Source organism: Lethenteron reissneri, chromosome 49, assembly GCF_015708825.2.
Source record: "Lethenteron reissneri isolate LAM-NWPU_2019-01 chromosome 49, ASM1570882v1, whole genome shotgun sequence".
NCBI lineage: Eukaryota > Metazoa > Chordata > Hyperoartia > Petromyzontiformes > Petromyzontidae > Lethenteron > Lethenteron reissneri.
The window spans coordinates 10,477,913-10,497,128 of record NC_083827.1 but is presented as its reverse complement, the minus strand read 5'-3'; the positions used below and the strand labels follow the sequence as shown (position 1 = coordinate 10,497,128).

At 57.5% G+C, this 19,216-nt stretch overlaps 1 protein-coding gene and 1 long non-coding RNA gene across 3 annotated transcripts in view; one reads left to right on the top strand and one right to left on the bottom strand.

Moving 5' to 3' along the window:
* The window catches only part of LOC133354818 (uncharacterized), a 45,702-nt gene that overhangs the window by 11,608 nt on the left and 14,878 nt on the right, over window positions 1-19,216 (top strand). Inside the window, exon 2 of one of the 2 annotated variants that reach the window (XM_061571962.1) lies at window positions 6,642-6,731. The exons of the other annotated variant lie outside the window; for it this stretch is intronic. The gene's annotated coding sequence lies outside the window, so the exon portion shown is untranslated. The remainder of the gene's footprint in view (window positions 1-6,641; window positions 6,732-19,216) is intronic. 2 annotated transcript variants of the gene reach the window in all.
* The window catches only part of LOC133354819 (uncharacterized), a 34,226-nt gene continuing 19,159 nt past the window's right edge, over window positions 4,150-19,216 (bottom strand). Inside the window, exons 5-9 of the long non-coding RNA XR_009756629.1 lie at window positions 18,664-18,819; window positions 8,080-8,334; window positions 6,029-6,106; window positions 4,785-4,867; window positions 4,150-4,629 (exon numbers count right to left, since the gene is read on the bottom strand). This is a non-coding gene — a long non-coding RNA (uncharacterized LOC133354819). The remainder of the gene's footprint in view (window positions 4,630-4,784; window positions 4,868-6,028; window positions 6,107-8,079; window positions 8,335-18,663; window positions 18,820-19,216) is intronic.

Here is a 19,216-nt window from a genome sequence, read left to right as displayed (position 1 = left end):
AGTGCGGGTTGCCGGTGTGCGAGTGGGTGACTGCACGGGCAGCAGCAGCAGCAGCAGAAAGCCGCGTGCCGCCTGCAGCCCCAGCGGGGGGTAGGGGCGGGGTGGGGGGTAGGGGCGGGGTGGGGGGTAGGGGCGGGGTGGGGGGTAGGGGCGGGGTGGGGGGTAGGGGCGGGGTGGGGGGTAGGGGCGGGGTGGGGGGTAGGGGCGGGGTGGGGGGTAGGGGCGGGGTGGGGGGTAGGGGCGGGGTGGGGGTGAGGGTCGTGCCGCTTCCACGCCGCACGCCGTGATCCGCGTGCTGCTCCTATTCCCCACAAACGTGGGGGGGGGGTGGGGGGGGTCCGGACCACGTGGGTCGCGACGCGCGCCCCAACCCGACGCAGTTGAGGTTGGGCCCCGGGTCCCCTCGAGGAGTGAACGCAGCGGGCCGCGCGCGCGTGACACCGAGCTGCTGCTGCTGTGCGTGGCACGGACGTGACCCGTCGACACACAGACCGTGTTATCGCGATCTGCGCAAGGGCGTTTCATTCGACCAGATCGTTCACCCCGGAGCGCGGTTGGATGTGGACAAGGTCTCGCAAGCTGAGCAGGCTCGAGCCTGGCGAGAACGACTTTGGTGCGAATGGCTGTGTCACGGCCTGCTTGCTGGCAATGCCGAGTGTCACCCCCCCCCCCTCTCCCGTCGTGTGCGCCACGCGGCTGAGACCATCACCTGGCGTCGCGTACGAGCCCGGGCTCATCACGGGCACCTCTGAACCCCGGGTCACAACTCAGATTCTCGGGTGTTTCCAGAGTCAGGGATTCGCGTCTGCGTGAGATCGTCCCGGGGGGAGTCGGCGGGGGCACGGGGGGTGGGGGTGGAGGGGGCTGACCGTCCCCCGACACCCCTCGATCATCGCCGTGCTTTGTTCAATTCCTCGCTGCGTGTGGATAGTCTATCCACGATCTATCGACTGCTGGACGAAGGCCTCTTGTCGACCTCGTCGTGATAGTCGACCTCGTCGTGATTGTCGACCCCGTCGTGATAGTCGACCTCGTCGTGATTGTCCACCTCGTCGTCCGTCGCCGTCCCTTCGAGGCGTCACGCGTCCCGCCCAGTCCCCACGAGATCTTCTCAGCAGTTGAGACGAAGTCGTTGGCCTGCGTGTCATCTCTAGTCCACGCGTCCCTCCGCACTGCCAGGGACAATGTTCAGTCTCTGTTCCGTGAGCGTGGCCGGGTAATTAGCGATGGGTATCTCGTGCGACTTGAGTCAAACCCGGTGACATCAACTCCCTACACACACACCCTGCCGCCTTCTTCTGTACGTCTCGACATCTGTATCCCCCCGCCCCCCTCCACCAGTAGTTTGGTTGGTTTCATTTGCCGATGGGGACGCCACGAACTGTGAAGAGAGGCGCGTGGCGCGTTGGCAGGACGCGCCACGGCGAGCCGAGGGCACGATGGCCGGCGTGATACCGGAGTGGAAGTCAAGGAATTATAATGATGGTGGTGATGGTGTTAATGATGGTGGTGATGATAACGTTGGTAATGATGGTGGTGATGATGGTGGTGATGATGGTAATGATGACGATGGTGATGATAATGTTGGTAATGATGGTGGTGATGATGGTAATGATGACGATGGTGATGATAACGTTGGTAATGATGGTGGTGATGATGGTAATGATGACGATGGTGATGATAACGTTGGTAATGATGGTGGTGATGATGGTAATGATGGCTATGGTGATAACGTTGGTAATGATGGTAATGATGGTGGTGATAGTCAAACCGAGTGGGGATATGCCACTCTGAGCCCTGTTAGCCAAGTCTACGCATGGGGCTCTGTGTGCGACTCCGCCGCGTGTGGGGAGCGGTGGCGCAGCGGTTAGTGAGTTACACTCCGAACCCAGCGCCTTCCGCTCATGGCCGCAACGCCGGTGACGATTATTCATAATCTTGGGCCTCCCCTAGGTCGACTCAGCCTCAAATGAGTCCGTAGTGCGGTGTCTCTGCCACTAGGAAGACAAAGGCGGCCGGGCGTTGCTAGTGGCCACCCTTGTGTGCCGTGTGGGCCTGCCGAGGTGCTCGCTAACAGCACTTGGCCCACAAGTATGTTGAGGCAACGAGGGGGGCGGGATCTTTGTCTTTGTCTGCATACCCCGTACAGCCCGGGATATGCAGGATCTCGAAAGCTAAGCAGGTTTCAACCTGGACGGTGCTTATAGCAGGTGCTATAGGCCACGGACTGCACGGCTGAGTGACTGGCATCAGAGGACCAGCGCAGCAAAACAAATGCATTGTTAATAATGACAAGTTTTTTTACCTGGAAACAAAACTGACCTTTTTTTACAAGGAGTCATGTTTGCATTGACCACAATACCTGCGGTCGGAATGCAAACAAAAACATAACTCTGATAATGTATGCACGGTCTTTGAAATTGATTGGTCCACACCCGAGACAGCTTTCTTTAGAGCCTAGTCTCACCCTGGTGTTGGACCAGATGACGCCAAAAGGCGCACAACTCAAAGACAATGCACCATCAGAGTATGAGAGCTCGGGGTAAGCATTTACACCATTGGAACCTCATTTGCCAGTAGCAAAATATGATAATTGGTTTTTGACTCCTTGTAAAAAAGGTGTCAGTTTTGTTGCCAGATAAAAGGGTAAAACCCAATAATTATATTTTGCTACTGGCAAAGGAGGTTCCAATGGTGTAAATACATTGTTGTACAGTACTGTACGTCTATGTTTCCGCGGCTGTTTGTCTCCGCTGTCATCCGACCCGTGCTGACCTGCGTGGTGAAGTATGGTCGAATAACCCCCGCTCAGCATGGGGGAGGCACCCCATCCAGCAGTGGATAGAGAGTGAGGAGGACTCGTGTGAGTGAAGCCAGGGGCTTGCCGCGCTGTTATTTTAATTGTAAATCGCGGTTAGTTTCAGCTCGCTTGTCCAAAGGTCCCCCAAACGCCAAGCGGCCAGCAGCAAACCGCACCATCAGAGCTGTACGCGAAGAGAGTTCACCTCGGTGGAAGGGAAGCATCAGGGACAATCGGGATCAGGGAGCGGCGTGGGGATTGGGGCTGCCTGGTGAGGGATGATCAAAGGGGGAGGGGGGGGGGGTCAATAGATGGGGATGGTGGCATTGACCCCCCCTCGCTCCCCATCCCCTACTGGAAACTTGACTCCGCCTTCTGTAGAGAATAATAATGATGATGATGACTGCTACTCTGCAGCGAGATCAGCTCCCAGACTTCGCCGTGGATTTCGCAGCGAGACGCCGCCCTTCATCACGGCGACCGGCTGCAGCTGCCTGCATCTGTTTTATGTGTGAAGGTGGAGGTGGTGGGGAGGGGTGGGGGTGGTGGTGGGGGGAGGGGTGGTGGGGAGGGGTGGTGGGGAGGGGTGGTGGGGGGAGTGGGGGGAGTGGGGAATCCGCCCCGACCTGCGTCAGTGCGCTCCTCCCGGCTCCCCCGCTCTCACTGCCACCGCTCCCGTTCACTCAGCGACAACAGAGTCCGGCCTCTCGCCCTCTCCGCCCGTCAAGAAGTCTCCGGGTGTCTGAGGGCCAGGCCGCAGCGGGCGGACCTGTACAGTGTGGAAGGTTTCCGAAAAAACAAAAGTATGGGGGGGGGGGGGGGATTGTGCGCTTATGGGACACGGGGGAGGGGGCGGGCGTAGTGGTGGGGGGTGATGAGGGTGACGATGAGGTGGGGGAAGGTCTTTGGGCTTCCGCTGATTTCTATTTTCACGCTGCTCATTAACCTGTGGAGAAACTGTTGACATCCATCCTCCCCTCGTCTCCCCCCACCCCTCCCCCCGTCTCCCCCCACCCCTCCATCTCCCCCCCCCCCGCTCCACCCCTCCATCTCCACCCCCCGCTCCACCCCTCCACCACCCCACCCCTTCCAGGCTACATTTGTATTTTTCATTCCTGTTCTGCTTCATGGCAAAGCCAGACGCCGTGGGTTCATTAAATGAGAAATCTGTGAAATATTCATGAACAAGGGACTTGGGGAACTTCCAAGCGGCTCGGAAGAATGGGGGGGGGGGGGGGGGCGTTCCGTGGCGTGGAGGGGGGTGAGGAGGGGGGGATTGGGGAGGGGCGTCTCTTAGAATCAGAATGTTTATTTATACTGCAGGAATCCGATGAGCTATAAAGCTCCAGTATTTCACAGATGTTATCCATCCCAGGGTCAGTGTTTGGTGGTGGTGGGGGGGGGGTAAGCAGGTGGGGTTCCCCAGGTGAGGTGGGGTCTTCCAGGTGAGGTCCCCCAGGTGAGGTCCCCCAGGTGAAGTTTCACACTCAGGCCACGTGAAGCACAATAACCGAGCACCAGGAAGTCTCAGAGATCTCTTGATCAGTGCCTGCCTCGTGCACTCATGTCCAGAAGCTTGGCCGCGCATATGATGATGATGGTGGTGGTGATGATGATCGTGGAGATGATGACGATGACGATGTTGCTGCTGCTGCTGCTGTAGCCCTGGGTAGTTCTCTCTTGGGCGGAGAAGCTGCCAGAACCTCAAATGCCTCAAATACTTCGCCACGTGAAACGCGTTGTGTTTTTGTTGGGAAGAGGAGCCCTGCCTGGACCTGGACACCGTGGCTCCAGGAGGCTCCGTGCAGGCTCCGGGAAGATCTCGGAAGCTGCGGGAGACACGGGGGGGGGGGGTGGGTGGCGGACACCAGTGGGAGACAGTAGCAGGAGTTGAGGGGTGCAGGGAGACGCAGGGAGACGCAGGGAGGAGGAGGCACCGGTGCCGTCCGGGGCCCCCGTGTGGAGCTGCACTTGTTTTTCTTACCGTTTCGCTTCATCCGCCTTCTCTGCTGCTGCTGCTACCCAGGAGCCGCGCGGTGCCTCATGGAGTCGAATTCCCCGTGGCCTCTGGGGAGCGCGAGAGCGAATGCGCGAGAGTGCGAGAGAGAGAGTGCGTGTGAGAGTGTGTGTGAGAGTGCGTGTGAGAGTGCGAGGGAGTGCGTGAGTGTGTGTGTGAGAGTGCGTGTGAGAGTGAGTGAGAGTGATAGTTGCGTGCGAGTTGTGTGAGAGGGCGAGGTCGAGTGAGAGAGTGCGAGGGTTGTGTGAGAATTGTGTGCGAGCCAATGTGTGAGAGAGTGCGAGAGTGAGGGTTGTGTGAGGGTGCGAGTTGTGTGTGAAGTGAGAGTGCGAGTGAGAATTGTGTGCGAGCCAATGTGAGAGTGTGAGAGAGTGTGAGTGTGAGAGTGAGGGTTGTGTGAGAGTGCGAGTGAGAGTTGTGTGAGAGTGAGAGTTGTGTGAGAGTTGTGTGAGAGTTGTGTGAGAGTGAGGGTTGTGTGAGAGTGAGAGTTGTGTGAGAGAGTGAGGGTTGTGTGAGACGGCGAGTGAGAGAGTGAGAGAGTGTGAGAGAGTGTGAGAGTGTGAGAGTGTGAGAGTGTGAGAGTGTGAGTGAGAGTGTGAGAGAGAGTGAGAGAGTGAGGGTTGTGTGAGAGAGTGAGGGTTGTGTGAGACGGCGAGTGAGAGAGTGAGGGTTGTGTGAGAGTGTGAGAGTGTGAGTGAGAGTGTGAGAGAGAGTGAGAGTGAGAGAGTGTGAGAGAGTGTGAGACAGTGTGAGAGTGTGAGTGAGAGAGTGAGAGTGTGAGAGAGAGTGAGAGTGAGAGAGTGTGAGAGAGTGTGAGACAGTGTGAGAGTGTGAGTGAGAGAGTGAGAGAGTGAGAGAGTGAGAGAGTGAGGGTTGTGTGAGAGTGTGAGTGAGAGTGTGAGAGAGAGTGTGAGAGAGAGTGTGAGAGAGTGTGAGAGAGTGTGAGAGAGTGTGAGACAGTGTGAGAGTGTGAGTGAGAGAGTGAGAGAGTGAGAGAGTGAGAGAGTGAGGGTTGTGTGAGAGTGTGAGTGAGAGTGTGAGAGAGAGTGTGAGAGAGAGTGTGAGAGAGAGTGTGAGAGAGTGTGAGAGAGTGTGAGAGAGTGTGAGAGAGTGTGAGAGTGTGAGTGAGTGAGAGTGAGAGAGTGAGAGCGTGAGAGAGTGAGGGTTGTGTGAGACGGCGAGTGAGAGCGCTCAGGCGGGTTCACGCTGACCGGTCCGCTGCTGGTGTTGACCGTGATTGAGAATCCAACTCAGGTCTCAGTGTTCGTGACTCCGTCACCGATCCTCATCTTCACACACAAAGACAAAGATCCCCCGTATAGCCCAAACAGACTGCTGGGGCAAGTGCAGTTAGTAACACCTCTGAAGGCCGACACGGCACACAACTGGGTGGGCGGGCAGAACCTTGCCCGACCACCTTTGTCTCTCCAAGTGCTGATGTTTGCACACCACAGTTGGTACTAATTTAAGGGCGAGTCTATATCTAGGGGACAACCAGAACTGGCTCAGATTATTGTCTGAATGTAATTCGGATTCGTCGTTTTTGTAGCGCGGCGCGCTAACCGCTGCGCCACCGCTCCCCCCCAGACACGCGCCCCCGCAGGTGCGAGAGCGCCACGTGGCCCTGGATGAGCGAGTCGCTGTGACCACGCGCGGGGGGGGGGGACAATCGTGAAGGGAGCCGCAGCCACCAGGGCTCACAGCGCTGTGCATGACGAGGGAGCTCACCCCCCCCCCTATCTGCCCCCCCCACTCTGCTCCCCCCCCTCTTCTCCTCTGCTCCCCCCCTCTGCCTCACCCCCTCTGCTCCCCCTCCCCCCCCAGGGTATTCGTCTGGACCCCCCAGCATGGCCCAGTGAGCACAGTCGCCGGCCCCCAGCTGCCCCCGCTCCCTCCCACCTCTCACCTCTCCAGGTGAGCTCCCCCCCCCCCCCCTCAATGCCCTGACACCCATCAGCGCGCTGTGCGAGCAAGTCCCATACCTCTGCAGCTGGGCTATTGTCCGAAACGTCGGCGATCACGTGCGTGCGTGTTTCATAACGAGGGCCGTGTTACTGGCGAATGTGTCGATGTTTATGATGTTACAGCTGCTGCTGGTATGATGCTGCTGCTGGTATGAGGCTGCTGCTGGTATGACGCTGCTGTTGTTGCTATGATGCTGCTGCTATATTGAGGCTGCTGTTGTTGGGCTATCGCTCGAGGCAGCCTCAGCTCCCAGGAGCCGACAGCCGTGAGAGTGACGAGTGAGTGACGAGGTCTGATTAATTCACCGGAGCAACCACCGTCCCCCCCCCTCCTCCCCGTCCGCTCTCCTGGGGGGAAATTCCCGTGCACCCCCAGCGCCCCCCCCCCATCCCAAGTGGGGGTGGAGGGGGTAGGGGGCAGACAGCGTTCAGCCACGCGCCGCGGGGGGTAGCCCCCCCCCCCCCTCTGTAGAGACGCCCCGGCACGACTCGGAATGATTCCCGCCGGAGTCGTTGCTGTTCGCGTTACACCAAGTAAATCACCTGCAGCAGCAGCAACACCATCACTCGCGTTCTCCCCTCGTCCTTCGCCGTGTGGTCGCTGTCGCTGCAGGGCAACAGCGAGCTGTGGTTCACATTGAGAGGTCGTCGCCCCAGGGTGACTTGCGGAGCGGAGCATCGCTGCGATGACACCTCCGCCTCCCTCCCTCCGTATTTGCAAATCCGGTGCCGAATCGTTTCATGCTCCAGGGTTCTGTTCTGGGCACCACTGAACGGAGATTTTTTAAAATGAATTTTCCATTCGTCATCATCATCAGCGGCGAGTAGAGCCGCCGTTGCCATAGTTTGTGTGCGGTCGCGAGTTCGGGTGGTGGTCCGTGAGATCCGAAGCCAGGGAGCTCGTGCGCCAGGCTTCTGCGAGGAGGAGTTTTTGTGGCTTCTTGTGCAGCACATTCGGCCTTCCAAGCATCATCGTGAGGGTTGAAGTTGCATCGTTATAATCACCAGGGTCTCATCAGCAGTAAACCAGGACCCATCCATGCAGGATTGGTTCAAGCGAGACAACGACCTGCAGGATTGGTTCAAGCGAGTCTGACTGCTGACGAGCCACTGAATGCCAAAACCGGTGCGGAGTTTTTCGTGGGTTGAACCAATGCCGCTGACAATGTCGTGACGAGGCCGATGAGAGGTGCACATCATCATCATCCTCGTGGGGTTGTAGATGCGGAGACCCCGATATGTAAAGGAGGCGGATTGTGGGGTTATATATTTATATTCATGAGTATTTGCGTGATCACCTGCGCAGGTGGCTCCCGCTGCTGCCGGCCTCCGTCTGTCCCGGGGCGGAACGAGTCTGGGCGCGTGCCGAGTGCGAGACGGGAAGCGACTTGGGCACGAGTCGTACGTGGGACGCGTGAGACGCGTGAGACGGGGCCGTGCGTGGGACGTGAGTGTGACGGGACCCCGCGGGTGATGGCGCTGCTCTCCGACAATTATAATCACCAGTCCGATCGCAAGTGACGTCTCCGAAGCCACCGTCTTAGTCGGGTAGCCTTGTCGGGGAGAGGACAGGGGACGGGGTGCAGAGGGGGGAGGAGGCGAGGGTAATAGCGGGCAGCGTGTGCAGGAGGGCTGCTTCTAGACGGCGTTTGTGGTAGGGTCAGTGCAGTGGATAGGGGGAATGGTACTGGAGTTGTAAACGGGTTGGAGTTGGGATTGGCGTTGCGCAGTTACGGGTCGGGATGTGAGCTGTGCGAGTGTCGTGGCCAGCACTATGGCTTTGTTCGCGATAGTGTGGTGGCTATGGTTGCGTTCGCGATAGTGCGGTGGCTATGGCTGTGTTCGCGATAGTGTGGTGGCTATGGCTGTGTTCGCGATAGTGTGGTGGCTATGGCTGTGTTCGCGATAGTGTGGTGGCTATGGCTGTGTTCGCGATAGTGTGGTGGCTATGGCTGTGTTCGCGATAGTGTGGTGGCTATGGCTGTGTTCGCGATAGTGTGGTGGCTATGGCTGTGTTCGCGATAGTGTGGTGGCTATGGCTGTGTTCGCGATAGTGTGGTGGCTATGGCTGTGTTCGCGATAGTGTGGTGGCTATGGCTGTGTTCGCGATAGTGTGGTGGCTATGGCTGTGTTCGCGATAGTGTGGTGGCTATGGCTGTGTTCGCGATAGTGTGGTGGCTATGGCTGTGTTCGCGATAGTGTGGTGGCTATGGCTGTGTTCGCGATAGTGTAGTGGCTATGGCTGTGTTCGCGATAGTGTGGTGGCTATGGCTGTGTTCGCGATAGTGTGGTGGCTATGGCCGTGTTCGCGATAGTGTGGTGGCTATGGCTGTGTTCGCGATCGTGCGGTGGCTATGGCTGTGTTCGCGATAGTGTGGTGGCTATGGCTGTGTTCGCGATAGTGTGGTGGCTATGGCTGTGTTCGCGATAGTGTGGTGGCTATGGCTGTGTTCGCGATAGTGTGGTGGCTATGGCTGTGGCTGTGTTCGATAGTGCGGTGGCTATGGTTGCGTTCGCGTTGGTGGCTGTGGTTGTCGCCGTTGCGGTCCGCGTTGGGTGTCGTGAGCGGGTGAGGCTGTGGCTGAGGCTGTGGCTGACCGTCTCGCCGCCTCTGGGCGTCACCGCGCATCGCTGAGCCGACGTCGCCCCCTGCTGCCCGCAGCCTCAATCACGCGGGCAGCAGCGGTCAGCGAGCGGGGAGGGGGTCATTGACAGGGGGGATCATTTATCAGGGCTCAGTAAGCGGGGATCATCGATTAGGGATCGTGGATACAGGATTCTGTATCCGGGATTAAAGATCGCGGAGGAGGAGGAGGGCCGTCGTGTATGGAGGACGAGGAGGGATCAGGGCGTGGTGGATGCGGGGGCCTTGCACTGGGCGAGTTTGCGGGTCGTGGAGGAGGGATCAATGAGAAGGGATCGTGTCTCAGGAGCCACGCTGCAGGCAGCAGGGAATAGGGATCACGCGGAATCAATGTCGCGCTCCGTGTGGGGCCCCCCTCGTCGCGTTAGTGGCCGCAGGGGGAGTTGGGGGTGGCGGGCTGGGAGGGGGGGGACACGTGGGGGGTGGTGGGGGGGGGGTGGTGGGGGGCGGTGGTGGTGGTGGGGGGTACACTTGAAGTGGCGCTCCCCACACCACCTCCCCCCCACCCCCCATCTGCATCTCGCGGTGGGTGGGGCGAGGGGGTTCAAAGCGAGTCCCCGGCGCTTGAGGATTAAGCATTGCGTGAAGAATCGCAATGCACAACTCGCCCCCCCCACCCCGAGCCCCCCCCCCACACCCCATCGCGACCCCACGCGTGGGGTCTTGAGTCGGCGTCCCGCTTTTTGCAGGTGACCCCGGTGCGAGCAAGGGGGGTCTGATCCGGCGGGAGGTAGCGTGGTGTGTGTGGTGTGTGTGTAGTGTGTGTGTAGTGTGTGTGTTGTGTGGTGTGTGTAGTGTGTGCGGTGTGTGTGCGGTGTGTGTGTGTTGTGGTGCGTTGTGTGGTGTGTGTGTGTTAGCTGGGGGTGGGGGGGGAGATATCGGCATTGTCATTGGAGCCGCCACTGGGTGTGAGGGGTAGGAGTAAAGCCCCAGCCACGTTCGCACCCCTCACCCCGAGCTGCTTTGTTTCTCCCCCCCCCTCCTCCCCCCTCGACAACAAAAGCGGCGCCTCCGGATTGATTTCATAGCAGGACACGGCCCGCCCCCACGCGGCCCCCACTGGCCACGGGGCCCCCACTCGCAGTGCAAAATGTCCTTCGCTTAACATTTCACTTAATTACAGAGCTCGTGAACATGCTAATGAGGCTGGCCACGCGGCGGCCGGTCGTGGCGTCTGTGCGCCGTTCCGTCCGTGCGTCAAATATCTCTATTTTGGTAGCGCGCTGGCGGGAGGTAGCAGGGGCAGAGGGGGGGGGGGGTGGAGGGGGGGGGGCTGGAGGGGGAGGGAGGAGGGGGAGGGCAGCCACTAATGAGATCCAGCGCCGTGTAACCCGCGGAGAAGTGCGCGTCGCGCTATCTCCGCCGTGCGTGCGGCGCGGAGCAGCGCCGCTAATCTGCCGCTAACAGGCGGCCCAGTCATCAGCCCCAAAAAACTCGCAGCTCATTTGCTTATGAATAGTCATGCGGAGATAGCGCCTCGGCCGCCTCCCTCCTCCTCCTCCTCTCTCCTCCTCCTTCTCTCTGAGTGGCCGCTAACGTCACTTGATATTCACGGCACACATCAGATTTGCATGCCGCGCGCCGTGGCTGTGGCCATGTCGCTCTCTCTCTCTCTCTGTATTTATTTATTTTATTTCTCAAAACTTTGGCTCATTATCTCGGTGGCCATAAATGTGCAGATAAAACACACGCGGCCCCCCACCCCACCCCCCCAATTCGTAAGCAAATTCCTCGCGCGCCGCTTTCTTCATGCGAGGCGACCATAGCGCCGCTCGAGATACTTGATGATTTATATTTGTCCCCGTGCACCCTATCTGTGCTCATTTCACTTCACCCACACACACACGAGATACACACACACACAGATGATACACGTTCAGAGATACACACACAAACAAAGGTCTCACTCCATCCCGTGTAGCCTACGCAGGCCGATGGGGCAAGGGATTTTTAGCGAACGGCATCTACAAAGACCGGAACGGCGCACGAATGGGTGTAGCCGGAACGACCACCCACCCCCAGCCGCCTTTGTCTCCCTGGTTATGATGTTTGTGCATCGCGCCGGGTGCTCACATGTGGCTGAGTCGACCTAGGGGAGACCCAGTGATATTTTGTCGTGAGCGAGAATCGAACTCGGATGGCCGGGTTCGTAGCGCAGTGCACTACCGCTCCCCATAATGACAACATTAGAACAAGAACAGCGGCCATTCTCAACTAAGTGTCTGTGAAGTCATCGCGGCGCTTGTGCCAGGCTAGGTGCACTTCTAATCCGCATGAAGTGTCGAAGGCTCGCTGACATGTGTTCACGGGACAGACGCAGTTGCCATGGATTGACTGAGATGACTGCAGATGCACCACTTGGGTTCCATGCTGTATTCTTAGGTTTTTTCTGTATTTTAACCACCTGGCGCTCCGACCGTTGTTGTGAGCGTCGCTCGTCCGTCCCCCGCTTGTGTTGCATGGAGACTGCCTCCCACTGCCCAGCAGCAGCAGCGTCCTTCACGAGCCTCCTACACAGAATCCGATCTTGGCACTGCTGGTACCAATCGTCGGCAAGTCCACTCAGCTCCACATCCTCCTGTACCACATCACTCCATCTCTTCTCTAGCCTGTGCTGCGCCCGTTTAGCACCCTCTATTCGATCAAACATTAGCTGCTTGGGCAAGCAGTGTGGCTGGACATGAGGGCTACATGACCCAGCCAACACAGCCTTTCAAGCATAGAGAAGGGAAGGCATAACTCGGCACGGACTGTAGAAGAGATGGACTGATATGGTGCAGGAGGATATGAGCCGAGCGGACTTGCCGAAGACTGGTACCAGCGGTGTCAAGATCGGCCGGCCTCTTTAAATGTGGCTTGTGAAGGGCGCTACTGGGCAGTTGGAGGAAGTCACCCTCCAACAGCAGCGGAGGACCGAGGAGTGACGCTCACCACAATGAGTGGCGCACCGGGCGACTAAAATACATCAAGTTGGCACAGTGGGGAGCACAGGTGGTGCAACTGCCAGTCATCCCAGTCAACCCGTGGCACCTGGGTCCGTTCCATGACCTCTTGCAAAGCAAGCCTTGTACACCTCAGATGGCCTGAAAGTGCACCTAGCCTGGCACACGTGCCGTGGTGACGTCACCTGCAAACTTAGTGGCGAATTATGGCTATTGTTGTTGTTGTTGCTTTTGTGTGGTCGTGGTGGGAGATGGGAGGGAGAGTCGGAGCAAGAGTTCGCTATATGAAAGCATGCGGCCCGTATCTTAGGCGAGCAATTGGAAGGAGCTGATGAGGAGAGACAGACGTCCGCTCAGAGCTCATCAGAGGATTAGGATTACTGGGGGACGTGAGGAGCAGGAGCAGGAGGAGGAGGAGGAGCAGGCGCCGTTATCGGCGGTAGCAGCTCCGGTCGTGACGGAACGGGGCCTGCATGGGGGGCGGGCGGGAGGGATAGGGTGGGGGGGTTGGGGGGAGCAGGGGGCTCCTACCCCCCCCCACGGCCCCTCCAGATGAGGCAGCAGGTATTTTTTTTATCCCTAGAAATTAAAAAGGGAAATTATGCCCGTGGTCCCGCCGCGCCCACCGCTCTCCGCGTGTGACGCGCGGCGAGCGGCGTGTGACGCGTCTCCCGTGTTGTTGTTGTTGTTGCCACCTGTTGTCTGTAAACAGATGGCAACAACGTGGAGTGGCCAGCAACAACCGGCACGGTAAAAGTTGTAATCGTTCACAGGTTTCTTAAATTGAGCAAGGTTGTTGCGATAATAGCTCTGGGGGAAGAGGGAGAATGATGGGAGGAGGAACTTCCGTAGTGAAGCAGCACGAGGGAAGACGCAGAAAGAGAAGTGAGGTGACCTGCAGTTTGGTGAGTGGGTGGGTGAGTGAGTGGGTGGGTGAGTGGGTGAGTGAGTGAGTGGGTGGGTGGGTGGGTGAGTGGGTGGGTGAGTGGGTGGGTGAGTGAGTGGGTGGGTGAGTGGGTGAGTGAGTGGGTGGGCGAGTGGGTGGGTGGGTGAGTGGGTGGGTGAGTGGGTGGGTGGGTGGATGAGTGGGTGGATGAGTGGGTGAGTGGGTGAGTGAGTGGGTGGGTGAGTGGGTGGGTGGGTGAGTGGGTGGGTGGGTGGGTGGGTGAGTGAGTGGGTGGGTGGGTGAGTGGGTGGGTGGGTGGGTGAGTGGGTGGGTGAGTGGGTGGGTGGGTGGGTGGGTGGGTGAGTGGGTGGGTGGGTGAGTGGGTGGGTGGGTGGGTGGGTGGGTGGGTGAGTGGGTGGGTGAGTGGGTGAGTGAGTGGGTGAGTGAGTGGGTGGGTGAGTGGGTGAGTGGGTGGGTGGGTGAGTGGGTGGGTGGGTGAGTGGGTGGGTGAGTGGGTGGGTGAGTGGGTGGGTGAGTGGGTGGGTGAGTGGGTGGGTGAGTGGGTGGGTGAGTGAGAGGATGAGTGGGTGGGTGGGTGATTAGAGAGGATGAGTGGGTAAGTTAGTGTGATTTGACCAGCAGTGTCCAGATCGGCCTTTGTGGAGGAGGTTCGTGAAGGACGCTGCTGAGGAGTTCGAGGCAGTCGCCCACCAGCAACAACGAAGGGCAGAGGAGCGACGCTCACAACGAGAGGAGCGCCGAGCGGCTAGAACACAGCGAGTAATTTCACTCAGTCGACTCGTGGCACCTGGGTCTGTTCCGTGACCTCCTGTCAGAGGGCCTTCGACACTTCACGTGGCCTCAAAGTGCACCTGGCCTGGCACAAGCGCCGAGGTGACGTCAGAGTGATTGAGAACCCGGCACTCACTGATTCCCTCGTCGCTCGTGGGCAGTCGCCTCCTTGTCACTGTTCTATCGCGACTACCACGGTCACTCTTCCCGTGAACTTCACTTGTTGATTCCTGCACCCATCTCAATCGCAGTGTGTTCAACTTCCACCACACTGCATGCAGGTCATAAAAAAGAGACAAGGACAAAGATCCCCCATATAGCCTTAACAGACTGTTGGGGCAAGTGCTATTCACGAGCACCTATGAAGGCCGGAACGGTACACGAGGGGGTGGGTGGTCAGCACCACGCCCGACCGCCTTTGACTCCCCAGTGGCGATGATTACACATCACACCAGGTACTCATTTGAGGCTGAATCGACCTAGGGGATGCACAGGACCGGTTCAACTAATCGTCACTGGTGTTAGCCGTGAGCGGGAATCCAACTCGGGTAGCCGGGTTCATAGTGCAGCATGCTAACCACTACACTACCGCTCCCCAGCCACTCACAACCACTCACTCACTCACAACCACTCACTCACACCATCGCACTCACACCCACTCACTCACACCCACTCACTCATAACCACTCACACCCACTAACTCACTCACACCCACTCAGACCCACCCACTCACTCACAACCACTCACAACAACAACCGCCATTCGCCACTAAGTGGCGGTGACGTCACCACGACGCTTGTGCCAGGCCATGTGCACCTTGAGGCCACGTGAAGTGTCGAACGCCCGCTGGCAGGAGGTCACGGGGCAGACCCAGGTGCCACGGGTCGACTGACCGAGATGGCTGGCTGATGCACCACCTGTGCCCCCTACTGTGCCAACTTGCTGTGCTTTAGCAACCCGGCGCTCCGCTCGTTGTTGTGAGCATCGCTCCTCCACCCTCCGTTGTTGTTGGAGGGCGACTGCCTCCAACTGCCCAGTAGCATCCTTCACGAGCCTCCTCCACACCGCTAGTACCAGTCATCGGCAAGTCCACTCAGCTCCACATCCTCCTGTACCACATCACTCCATCTCTTCTCTAGCCTGTGCTGCGCCCGTTTAGACCCTCGATCCGGCCAAACAAAAGCTGTTTAGGCATGCGGGCTACATGACCCAGCCAACGCAGCCTTGCCTGCCGGAGGAGCTCACCGATGGGACTTTGCCCAGATCTTTCAAGGATTTGTGAGCTCCTCACACAATCCAGCCTGGTTAATCCCAGGATGGATCGTAGGCAGGCCAGCCTAAATGTTTCCAACCGGTGAAGATGCTCCATTAGGGGGGTCCACGTTTCGCAAGCGTAGAGAAGGGAGGAAATGACTCACACCCACTCACTCACACCCGCTCACACCCACTCACTCACACCCGCTCACACCCACTCACTCACACCCGCTCACACCCACTCACTCACACCCGCTCACACCCACTCACTCACACCCACTCACACCCACTCACTCACTCAGCCCCACTCACACCCACTCACTCACACCCACTCACTCACCCACACTTACTCTCACTCACTCACACCCATTCACTCACCCCCACTCACACCCACATACTCACTCACTCACACCCACTCACTCACCCCCACTCACCCCCACTCACTCACACCCACTCACACCCACTCACTCACACTCACTCACCCCCACTTACTCACACTCACTCACTCACACCCGCTCACTCACTCACAGCAACTCACACCCACTACTTTGCCCTATTGGCTGTAGACGCAGGTGCTGTTAGGGAGGAGGGCATGACAAACACGGGAGTAGTGTAGCCACCACCATGCCCGTCTCCCTTTGTCTCCCCAATGTTGATGTTCACACATCACATCAGATAATTTACAGCGCTTTGTTTATTCCACTGCTGGATGAAAGCCTGCCCACATCATATCTATCATGGGATTTGATTGGCTATACTTTACCACGCTGGGCAGTGCAGGTTGGTGAAGGTGGTAGTCAGGACAGCTTCAAATCTCACTCAACACCGATGTAACCTGGGTTCATAGCGCAGTGTACTAATCACTGCGCCACCGTTCCCTACGAACAAACAGCCTTACACGCTCTCAAGAGACAGATTCCCTCTGTGGTACATGCAGACTGTTGGAGCAAAGACAAACTCCTCCGTACAGATGTTTTAAAGAAGCATGCTGTTACATCATGGGACCTCCTTTGCCTGTACCAAAATATGAGAATAGGTTTTCCACTTTTTTCTGGAAACAAAACAGCTGTTAAGTTGTTTAAACACCAAACTGAAACCTTTTACACCAGAGACAAATTTAAAATGAAAGCTGTCTCTGGTGTGGACCAATCAGTTTCAAAGACAATGCATCAAATATTATCAGAGTAAGTTTTTTGTTTGCATTCTGACCACACGTATTGTGGTTAATGCAGACATGTTGCTGGTAAAAGAAGGTTTCAGTTTGGTGTTTTAACATCTTAACACCTGTTTTGTTGCCAGAAAAAGGGGAAACCCTATTCTCAAGCATGCTGTGAGCGAGCACTTATTAAGGCTGGCACAACGCACGAGGGAGTGCTACGGCGGACAGCACACTTTGCCGTCTTTGTCTCCCCGGTGTTGATGTTTACAAACTACACCAGGTATTCATTTAAGGCTGAGTCGACCTATGGGAGATCCCGAACCAGTTCAGATATTCACCACTGATGTTAGCTGTGGTCAGGAACCACTCGAGTAACCAGGTTGATAGCGCAGTGCGATCACCACTGCACCATCACTCCACATGTTGAGACACACACAATATCATATTGACATAGGGGAGGTTCATGGCAGGTTCAGATATTCGCCACAGATGGCAGTCGTGACCGGGAACTGAACTTAGTTTGCCGGGTTTGTTGCACAGTGCGCCAAGCACGAACACCGCCGCTTATGGCTCGCAACCACTGCCGCGCTCGCGCACACGAACACACGCACACCCACGCACGCACACACCCACGCACGAACACACGCACGCACGCCCGTCCGCCGTGAAGGAGCGTGTGGGTCCCCCGGTGTGCACGCGCGCGTGCCGTGCTCGCGAGCTGTGGCTCATTCTCCATGGATTCTGGCCTGTTGTGCAACAAGAATTGTGACAACACGACTCGCTTCTCCTTTTTGTTTCTCAGAAGTGAAGTGGCTCTTCCCTGCATGCATTGCCCGTATGCCCTCCCATCACTCTCGCCCATTAACACCACGGGGCCGACTGCCGATGATTCGTTTAGAAGATGCTTATCAGACGCATCGCACTTTCAAACGCCCGAACGGGTGTACGTTTACGCGCATGTAAATACTGCCCCTCCTCCCATTCCCCATTAATGAAATCTGAAATTTGAAACCGCGATTTCACGAGGCACGGCGAGAAATTTCACACGCGCGCCGTTGCCGTGGCGACGTGAATGGCGAGCGGTGCTCTCGGGCTCTGCATCTCCGAGCCACACGCCGATGATTTCACGGCCTCGGTCACGTTTCATTGAACATTAATGGACATGGCAGCCCCCCCCCCCCACGCCCCAACCTTCCAATCTACAAGGGGGGGCCGGTTGGGGGGGTGGGCATAGGGCGAGAAATCCCACAAAATAAAGAAGCCCTTGTCATAACAGGCGTGATGTATCATGGAGGCAGGAGGAGCGCCGAGCTCGTTTCGCGATGCGATAGCCGAGTTTGGCGTCAACAGGTTATCAGCCAGGAGCAGCAGGGCTGGCTGGACCATAACCGGAAGCAGATGCTCCCAGTGTCTCGACCGCAGACCCTGCCCGCTGGCTTGCACCACCTCCGTGGACCCGCGGGGATCTGCCCTCGTCCCTTGGCCGATTGGTGCCGGTGTCCCGCTATCGTGCCCTCCCGCTCTCCTCTGTGTCACCGACGTCAACCAGAAAATTTATTTGCGGTCTCCCGCCGCGGGATGATGCTGCAAAAAGCGTGCGGTTGGGCGGTAGCGTGGCGCGCGGCCCTCGCTCGCGGGCGACGGGGCGAGGAGCGGCGCTCCGCTTCGCTCGGGCCCGGTTGGGGCGCCGTCCACGTCGCGTGGCCCGGGGCCCCTTGGCTCAGAGACAAAGAGGAGCAGCTCCGGCCTCCGTAGCCTCCCGACATGGTGGGCCCCATCTGACCCGGCGGCGATGGCATCGTACGCTCGCCTAACCCGCCTTCGCTCCGCGTTGGTTGCGGCTCATGAACACAGGCCCCCGTGCCAATGTGGCCCACGGCTTTCTTCTTACAGCGCAAAATAATGATTCACGTTGTTGTGGAGAATATAAGTAACTCAATAAATCATCAGACAATATGCCTAATTGAGCCTGACTGCTGACGTGCTATAGAATGTTGAAACTGGTCCAGAGTGCGCTTGTGTTGAACCAATACTGCTCAAATGGTGCACTCCCCGATGGCCCTGGAGGGACATATTTGGGAAGGAGGTGAATTGTCTGCTTATTGATTTAGTTTCTTCTGATTGTGTATGCTATTTTCCATCTCCAGGAATTATCCAGGTCAAATATTTAAATCGGTAAAGTAAAACATTTATAATAATGGGTACCTGGGTGAGGCCACGCCACAGCGTCATGGTCTGCAGTGTCTCGTGCTTTCAGTCCTCCACCCAGTCCAGGCAGAAGGCAAGAACCATCATCCTCCTTAATATGCGTCGCGGTTGGCACTTGTCCACTGCAATGTGGAGGTCGTATCCAAGCAGAACCTGACGACAAACAAGACGTAGACAAATGAGGAATGCACATGGACGGACGCACTGCGACTCGCCCTCACGCGTGAATGCGGTGGTAGAAATGTTGCTGGTGAAACAACGCTAAGAGCAATATCCACAGACAAAGGAGGTCCCTCTAATGCATTCATTAATTATACGGTTCCTCCCATGCAGTAGATCTCGAGGCGCTAAAACATGGTGGGGGGGACATTTGAGAAAATGACAAAAGATTGTCCGTAAAGAAGTGATTTCAGACTACGTATAATTATCAAAACCAAGGTAGTATAGACAATACCCACAAACAACAGCGTGCATACTCCGACGGTGATTCTCAGGGTTGTGCTGCTCCGATGTGTTTTGTGGTTGTACCGCATGTTGTCTGGCACAATGT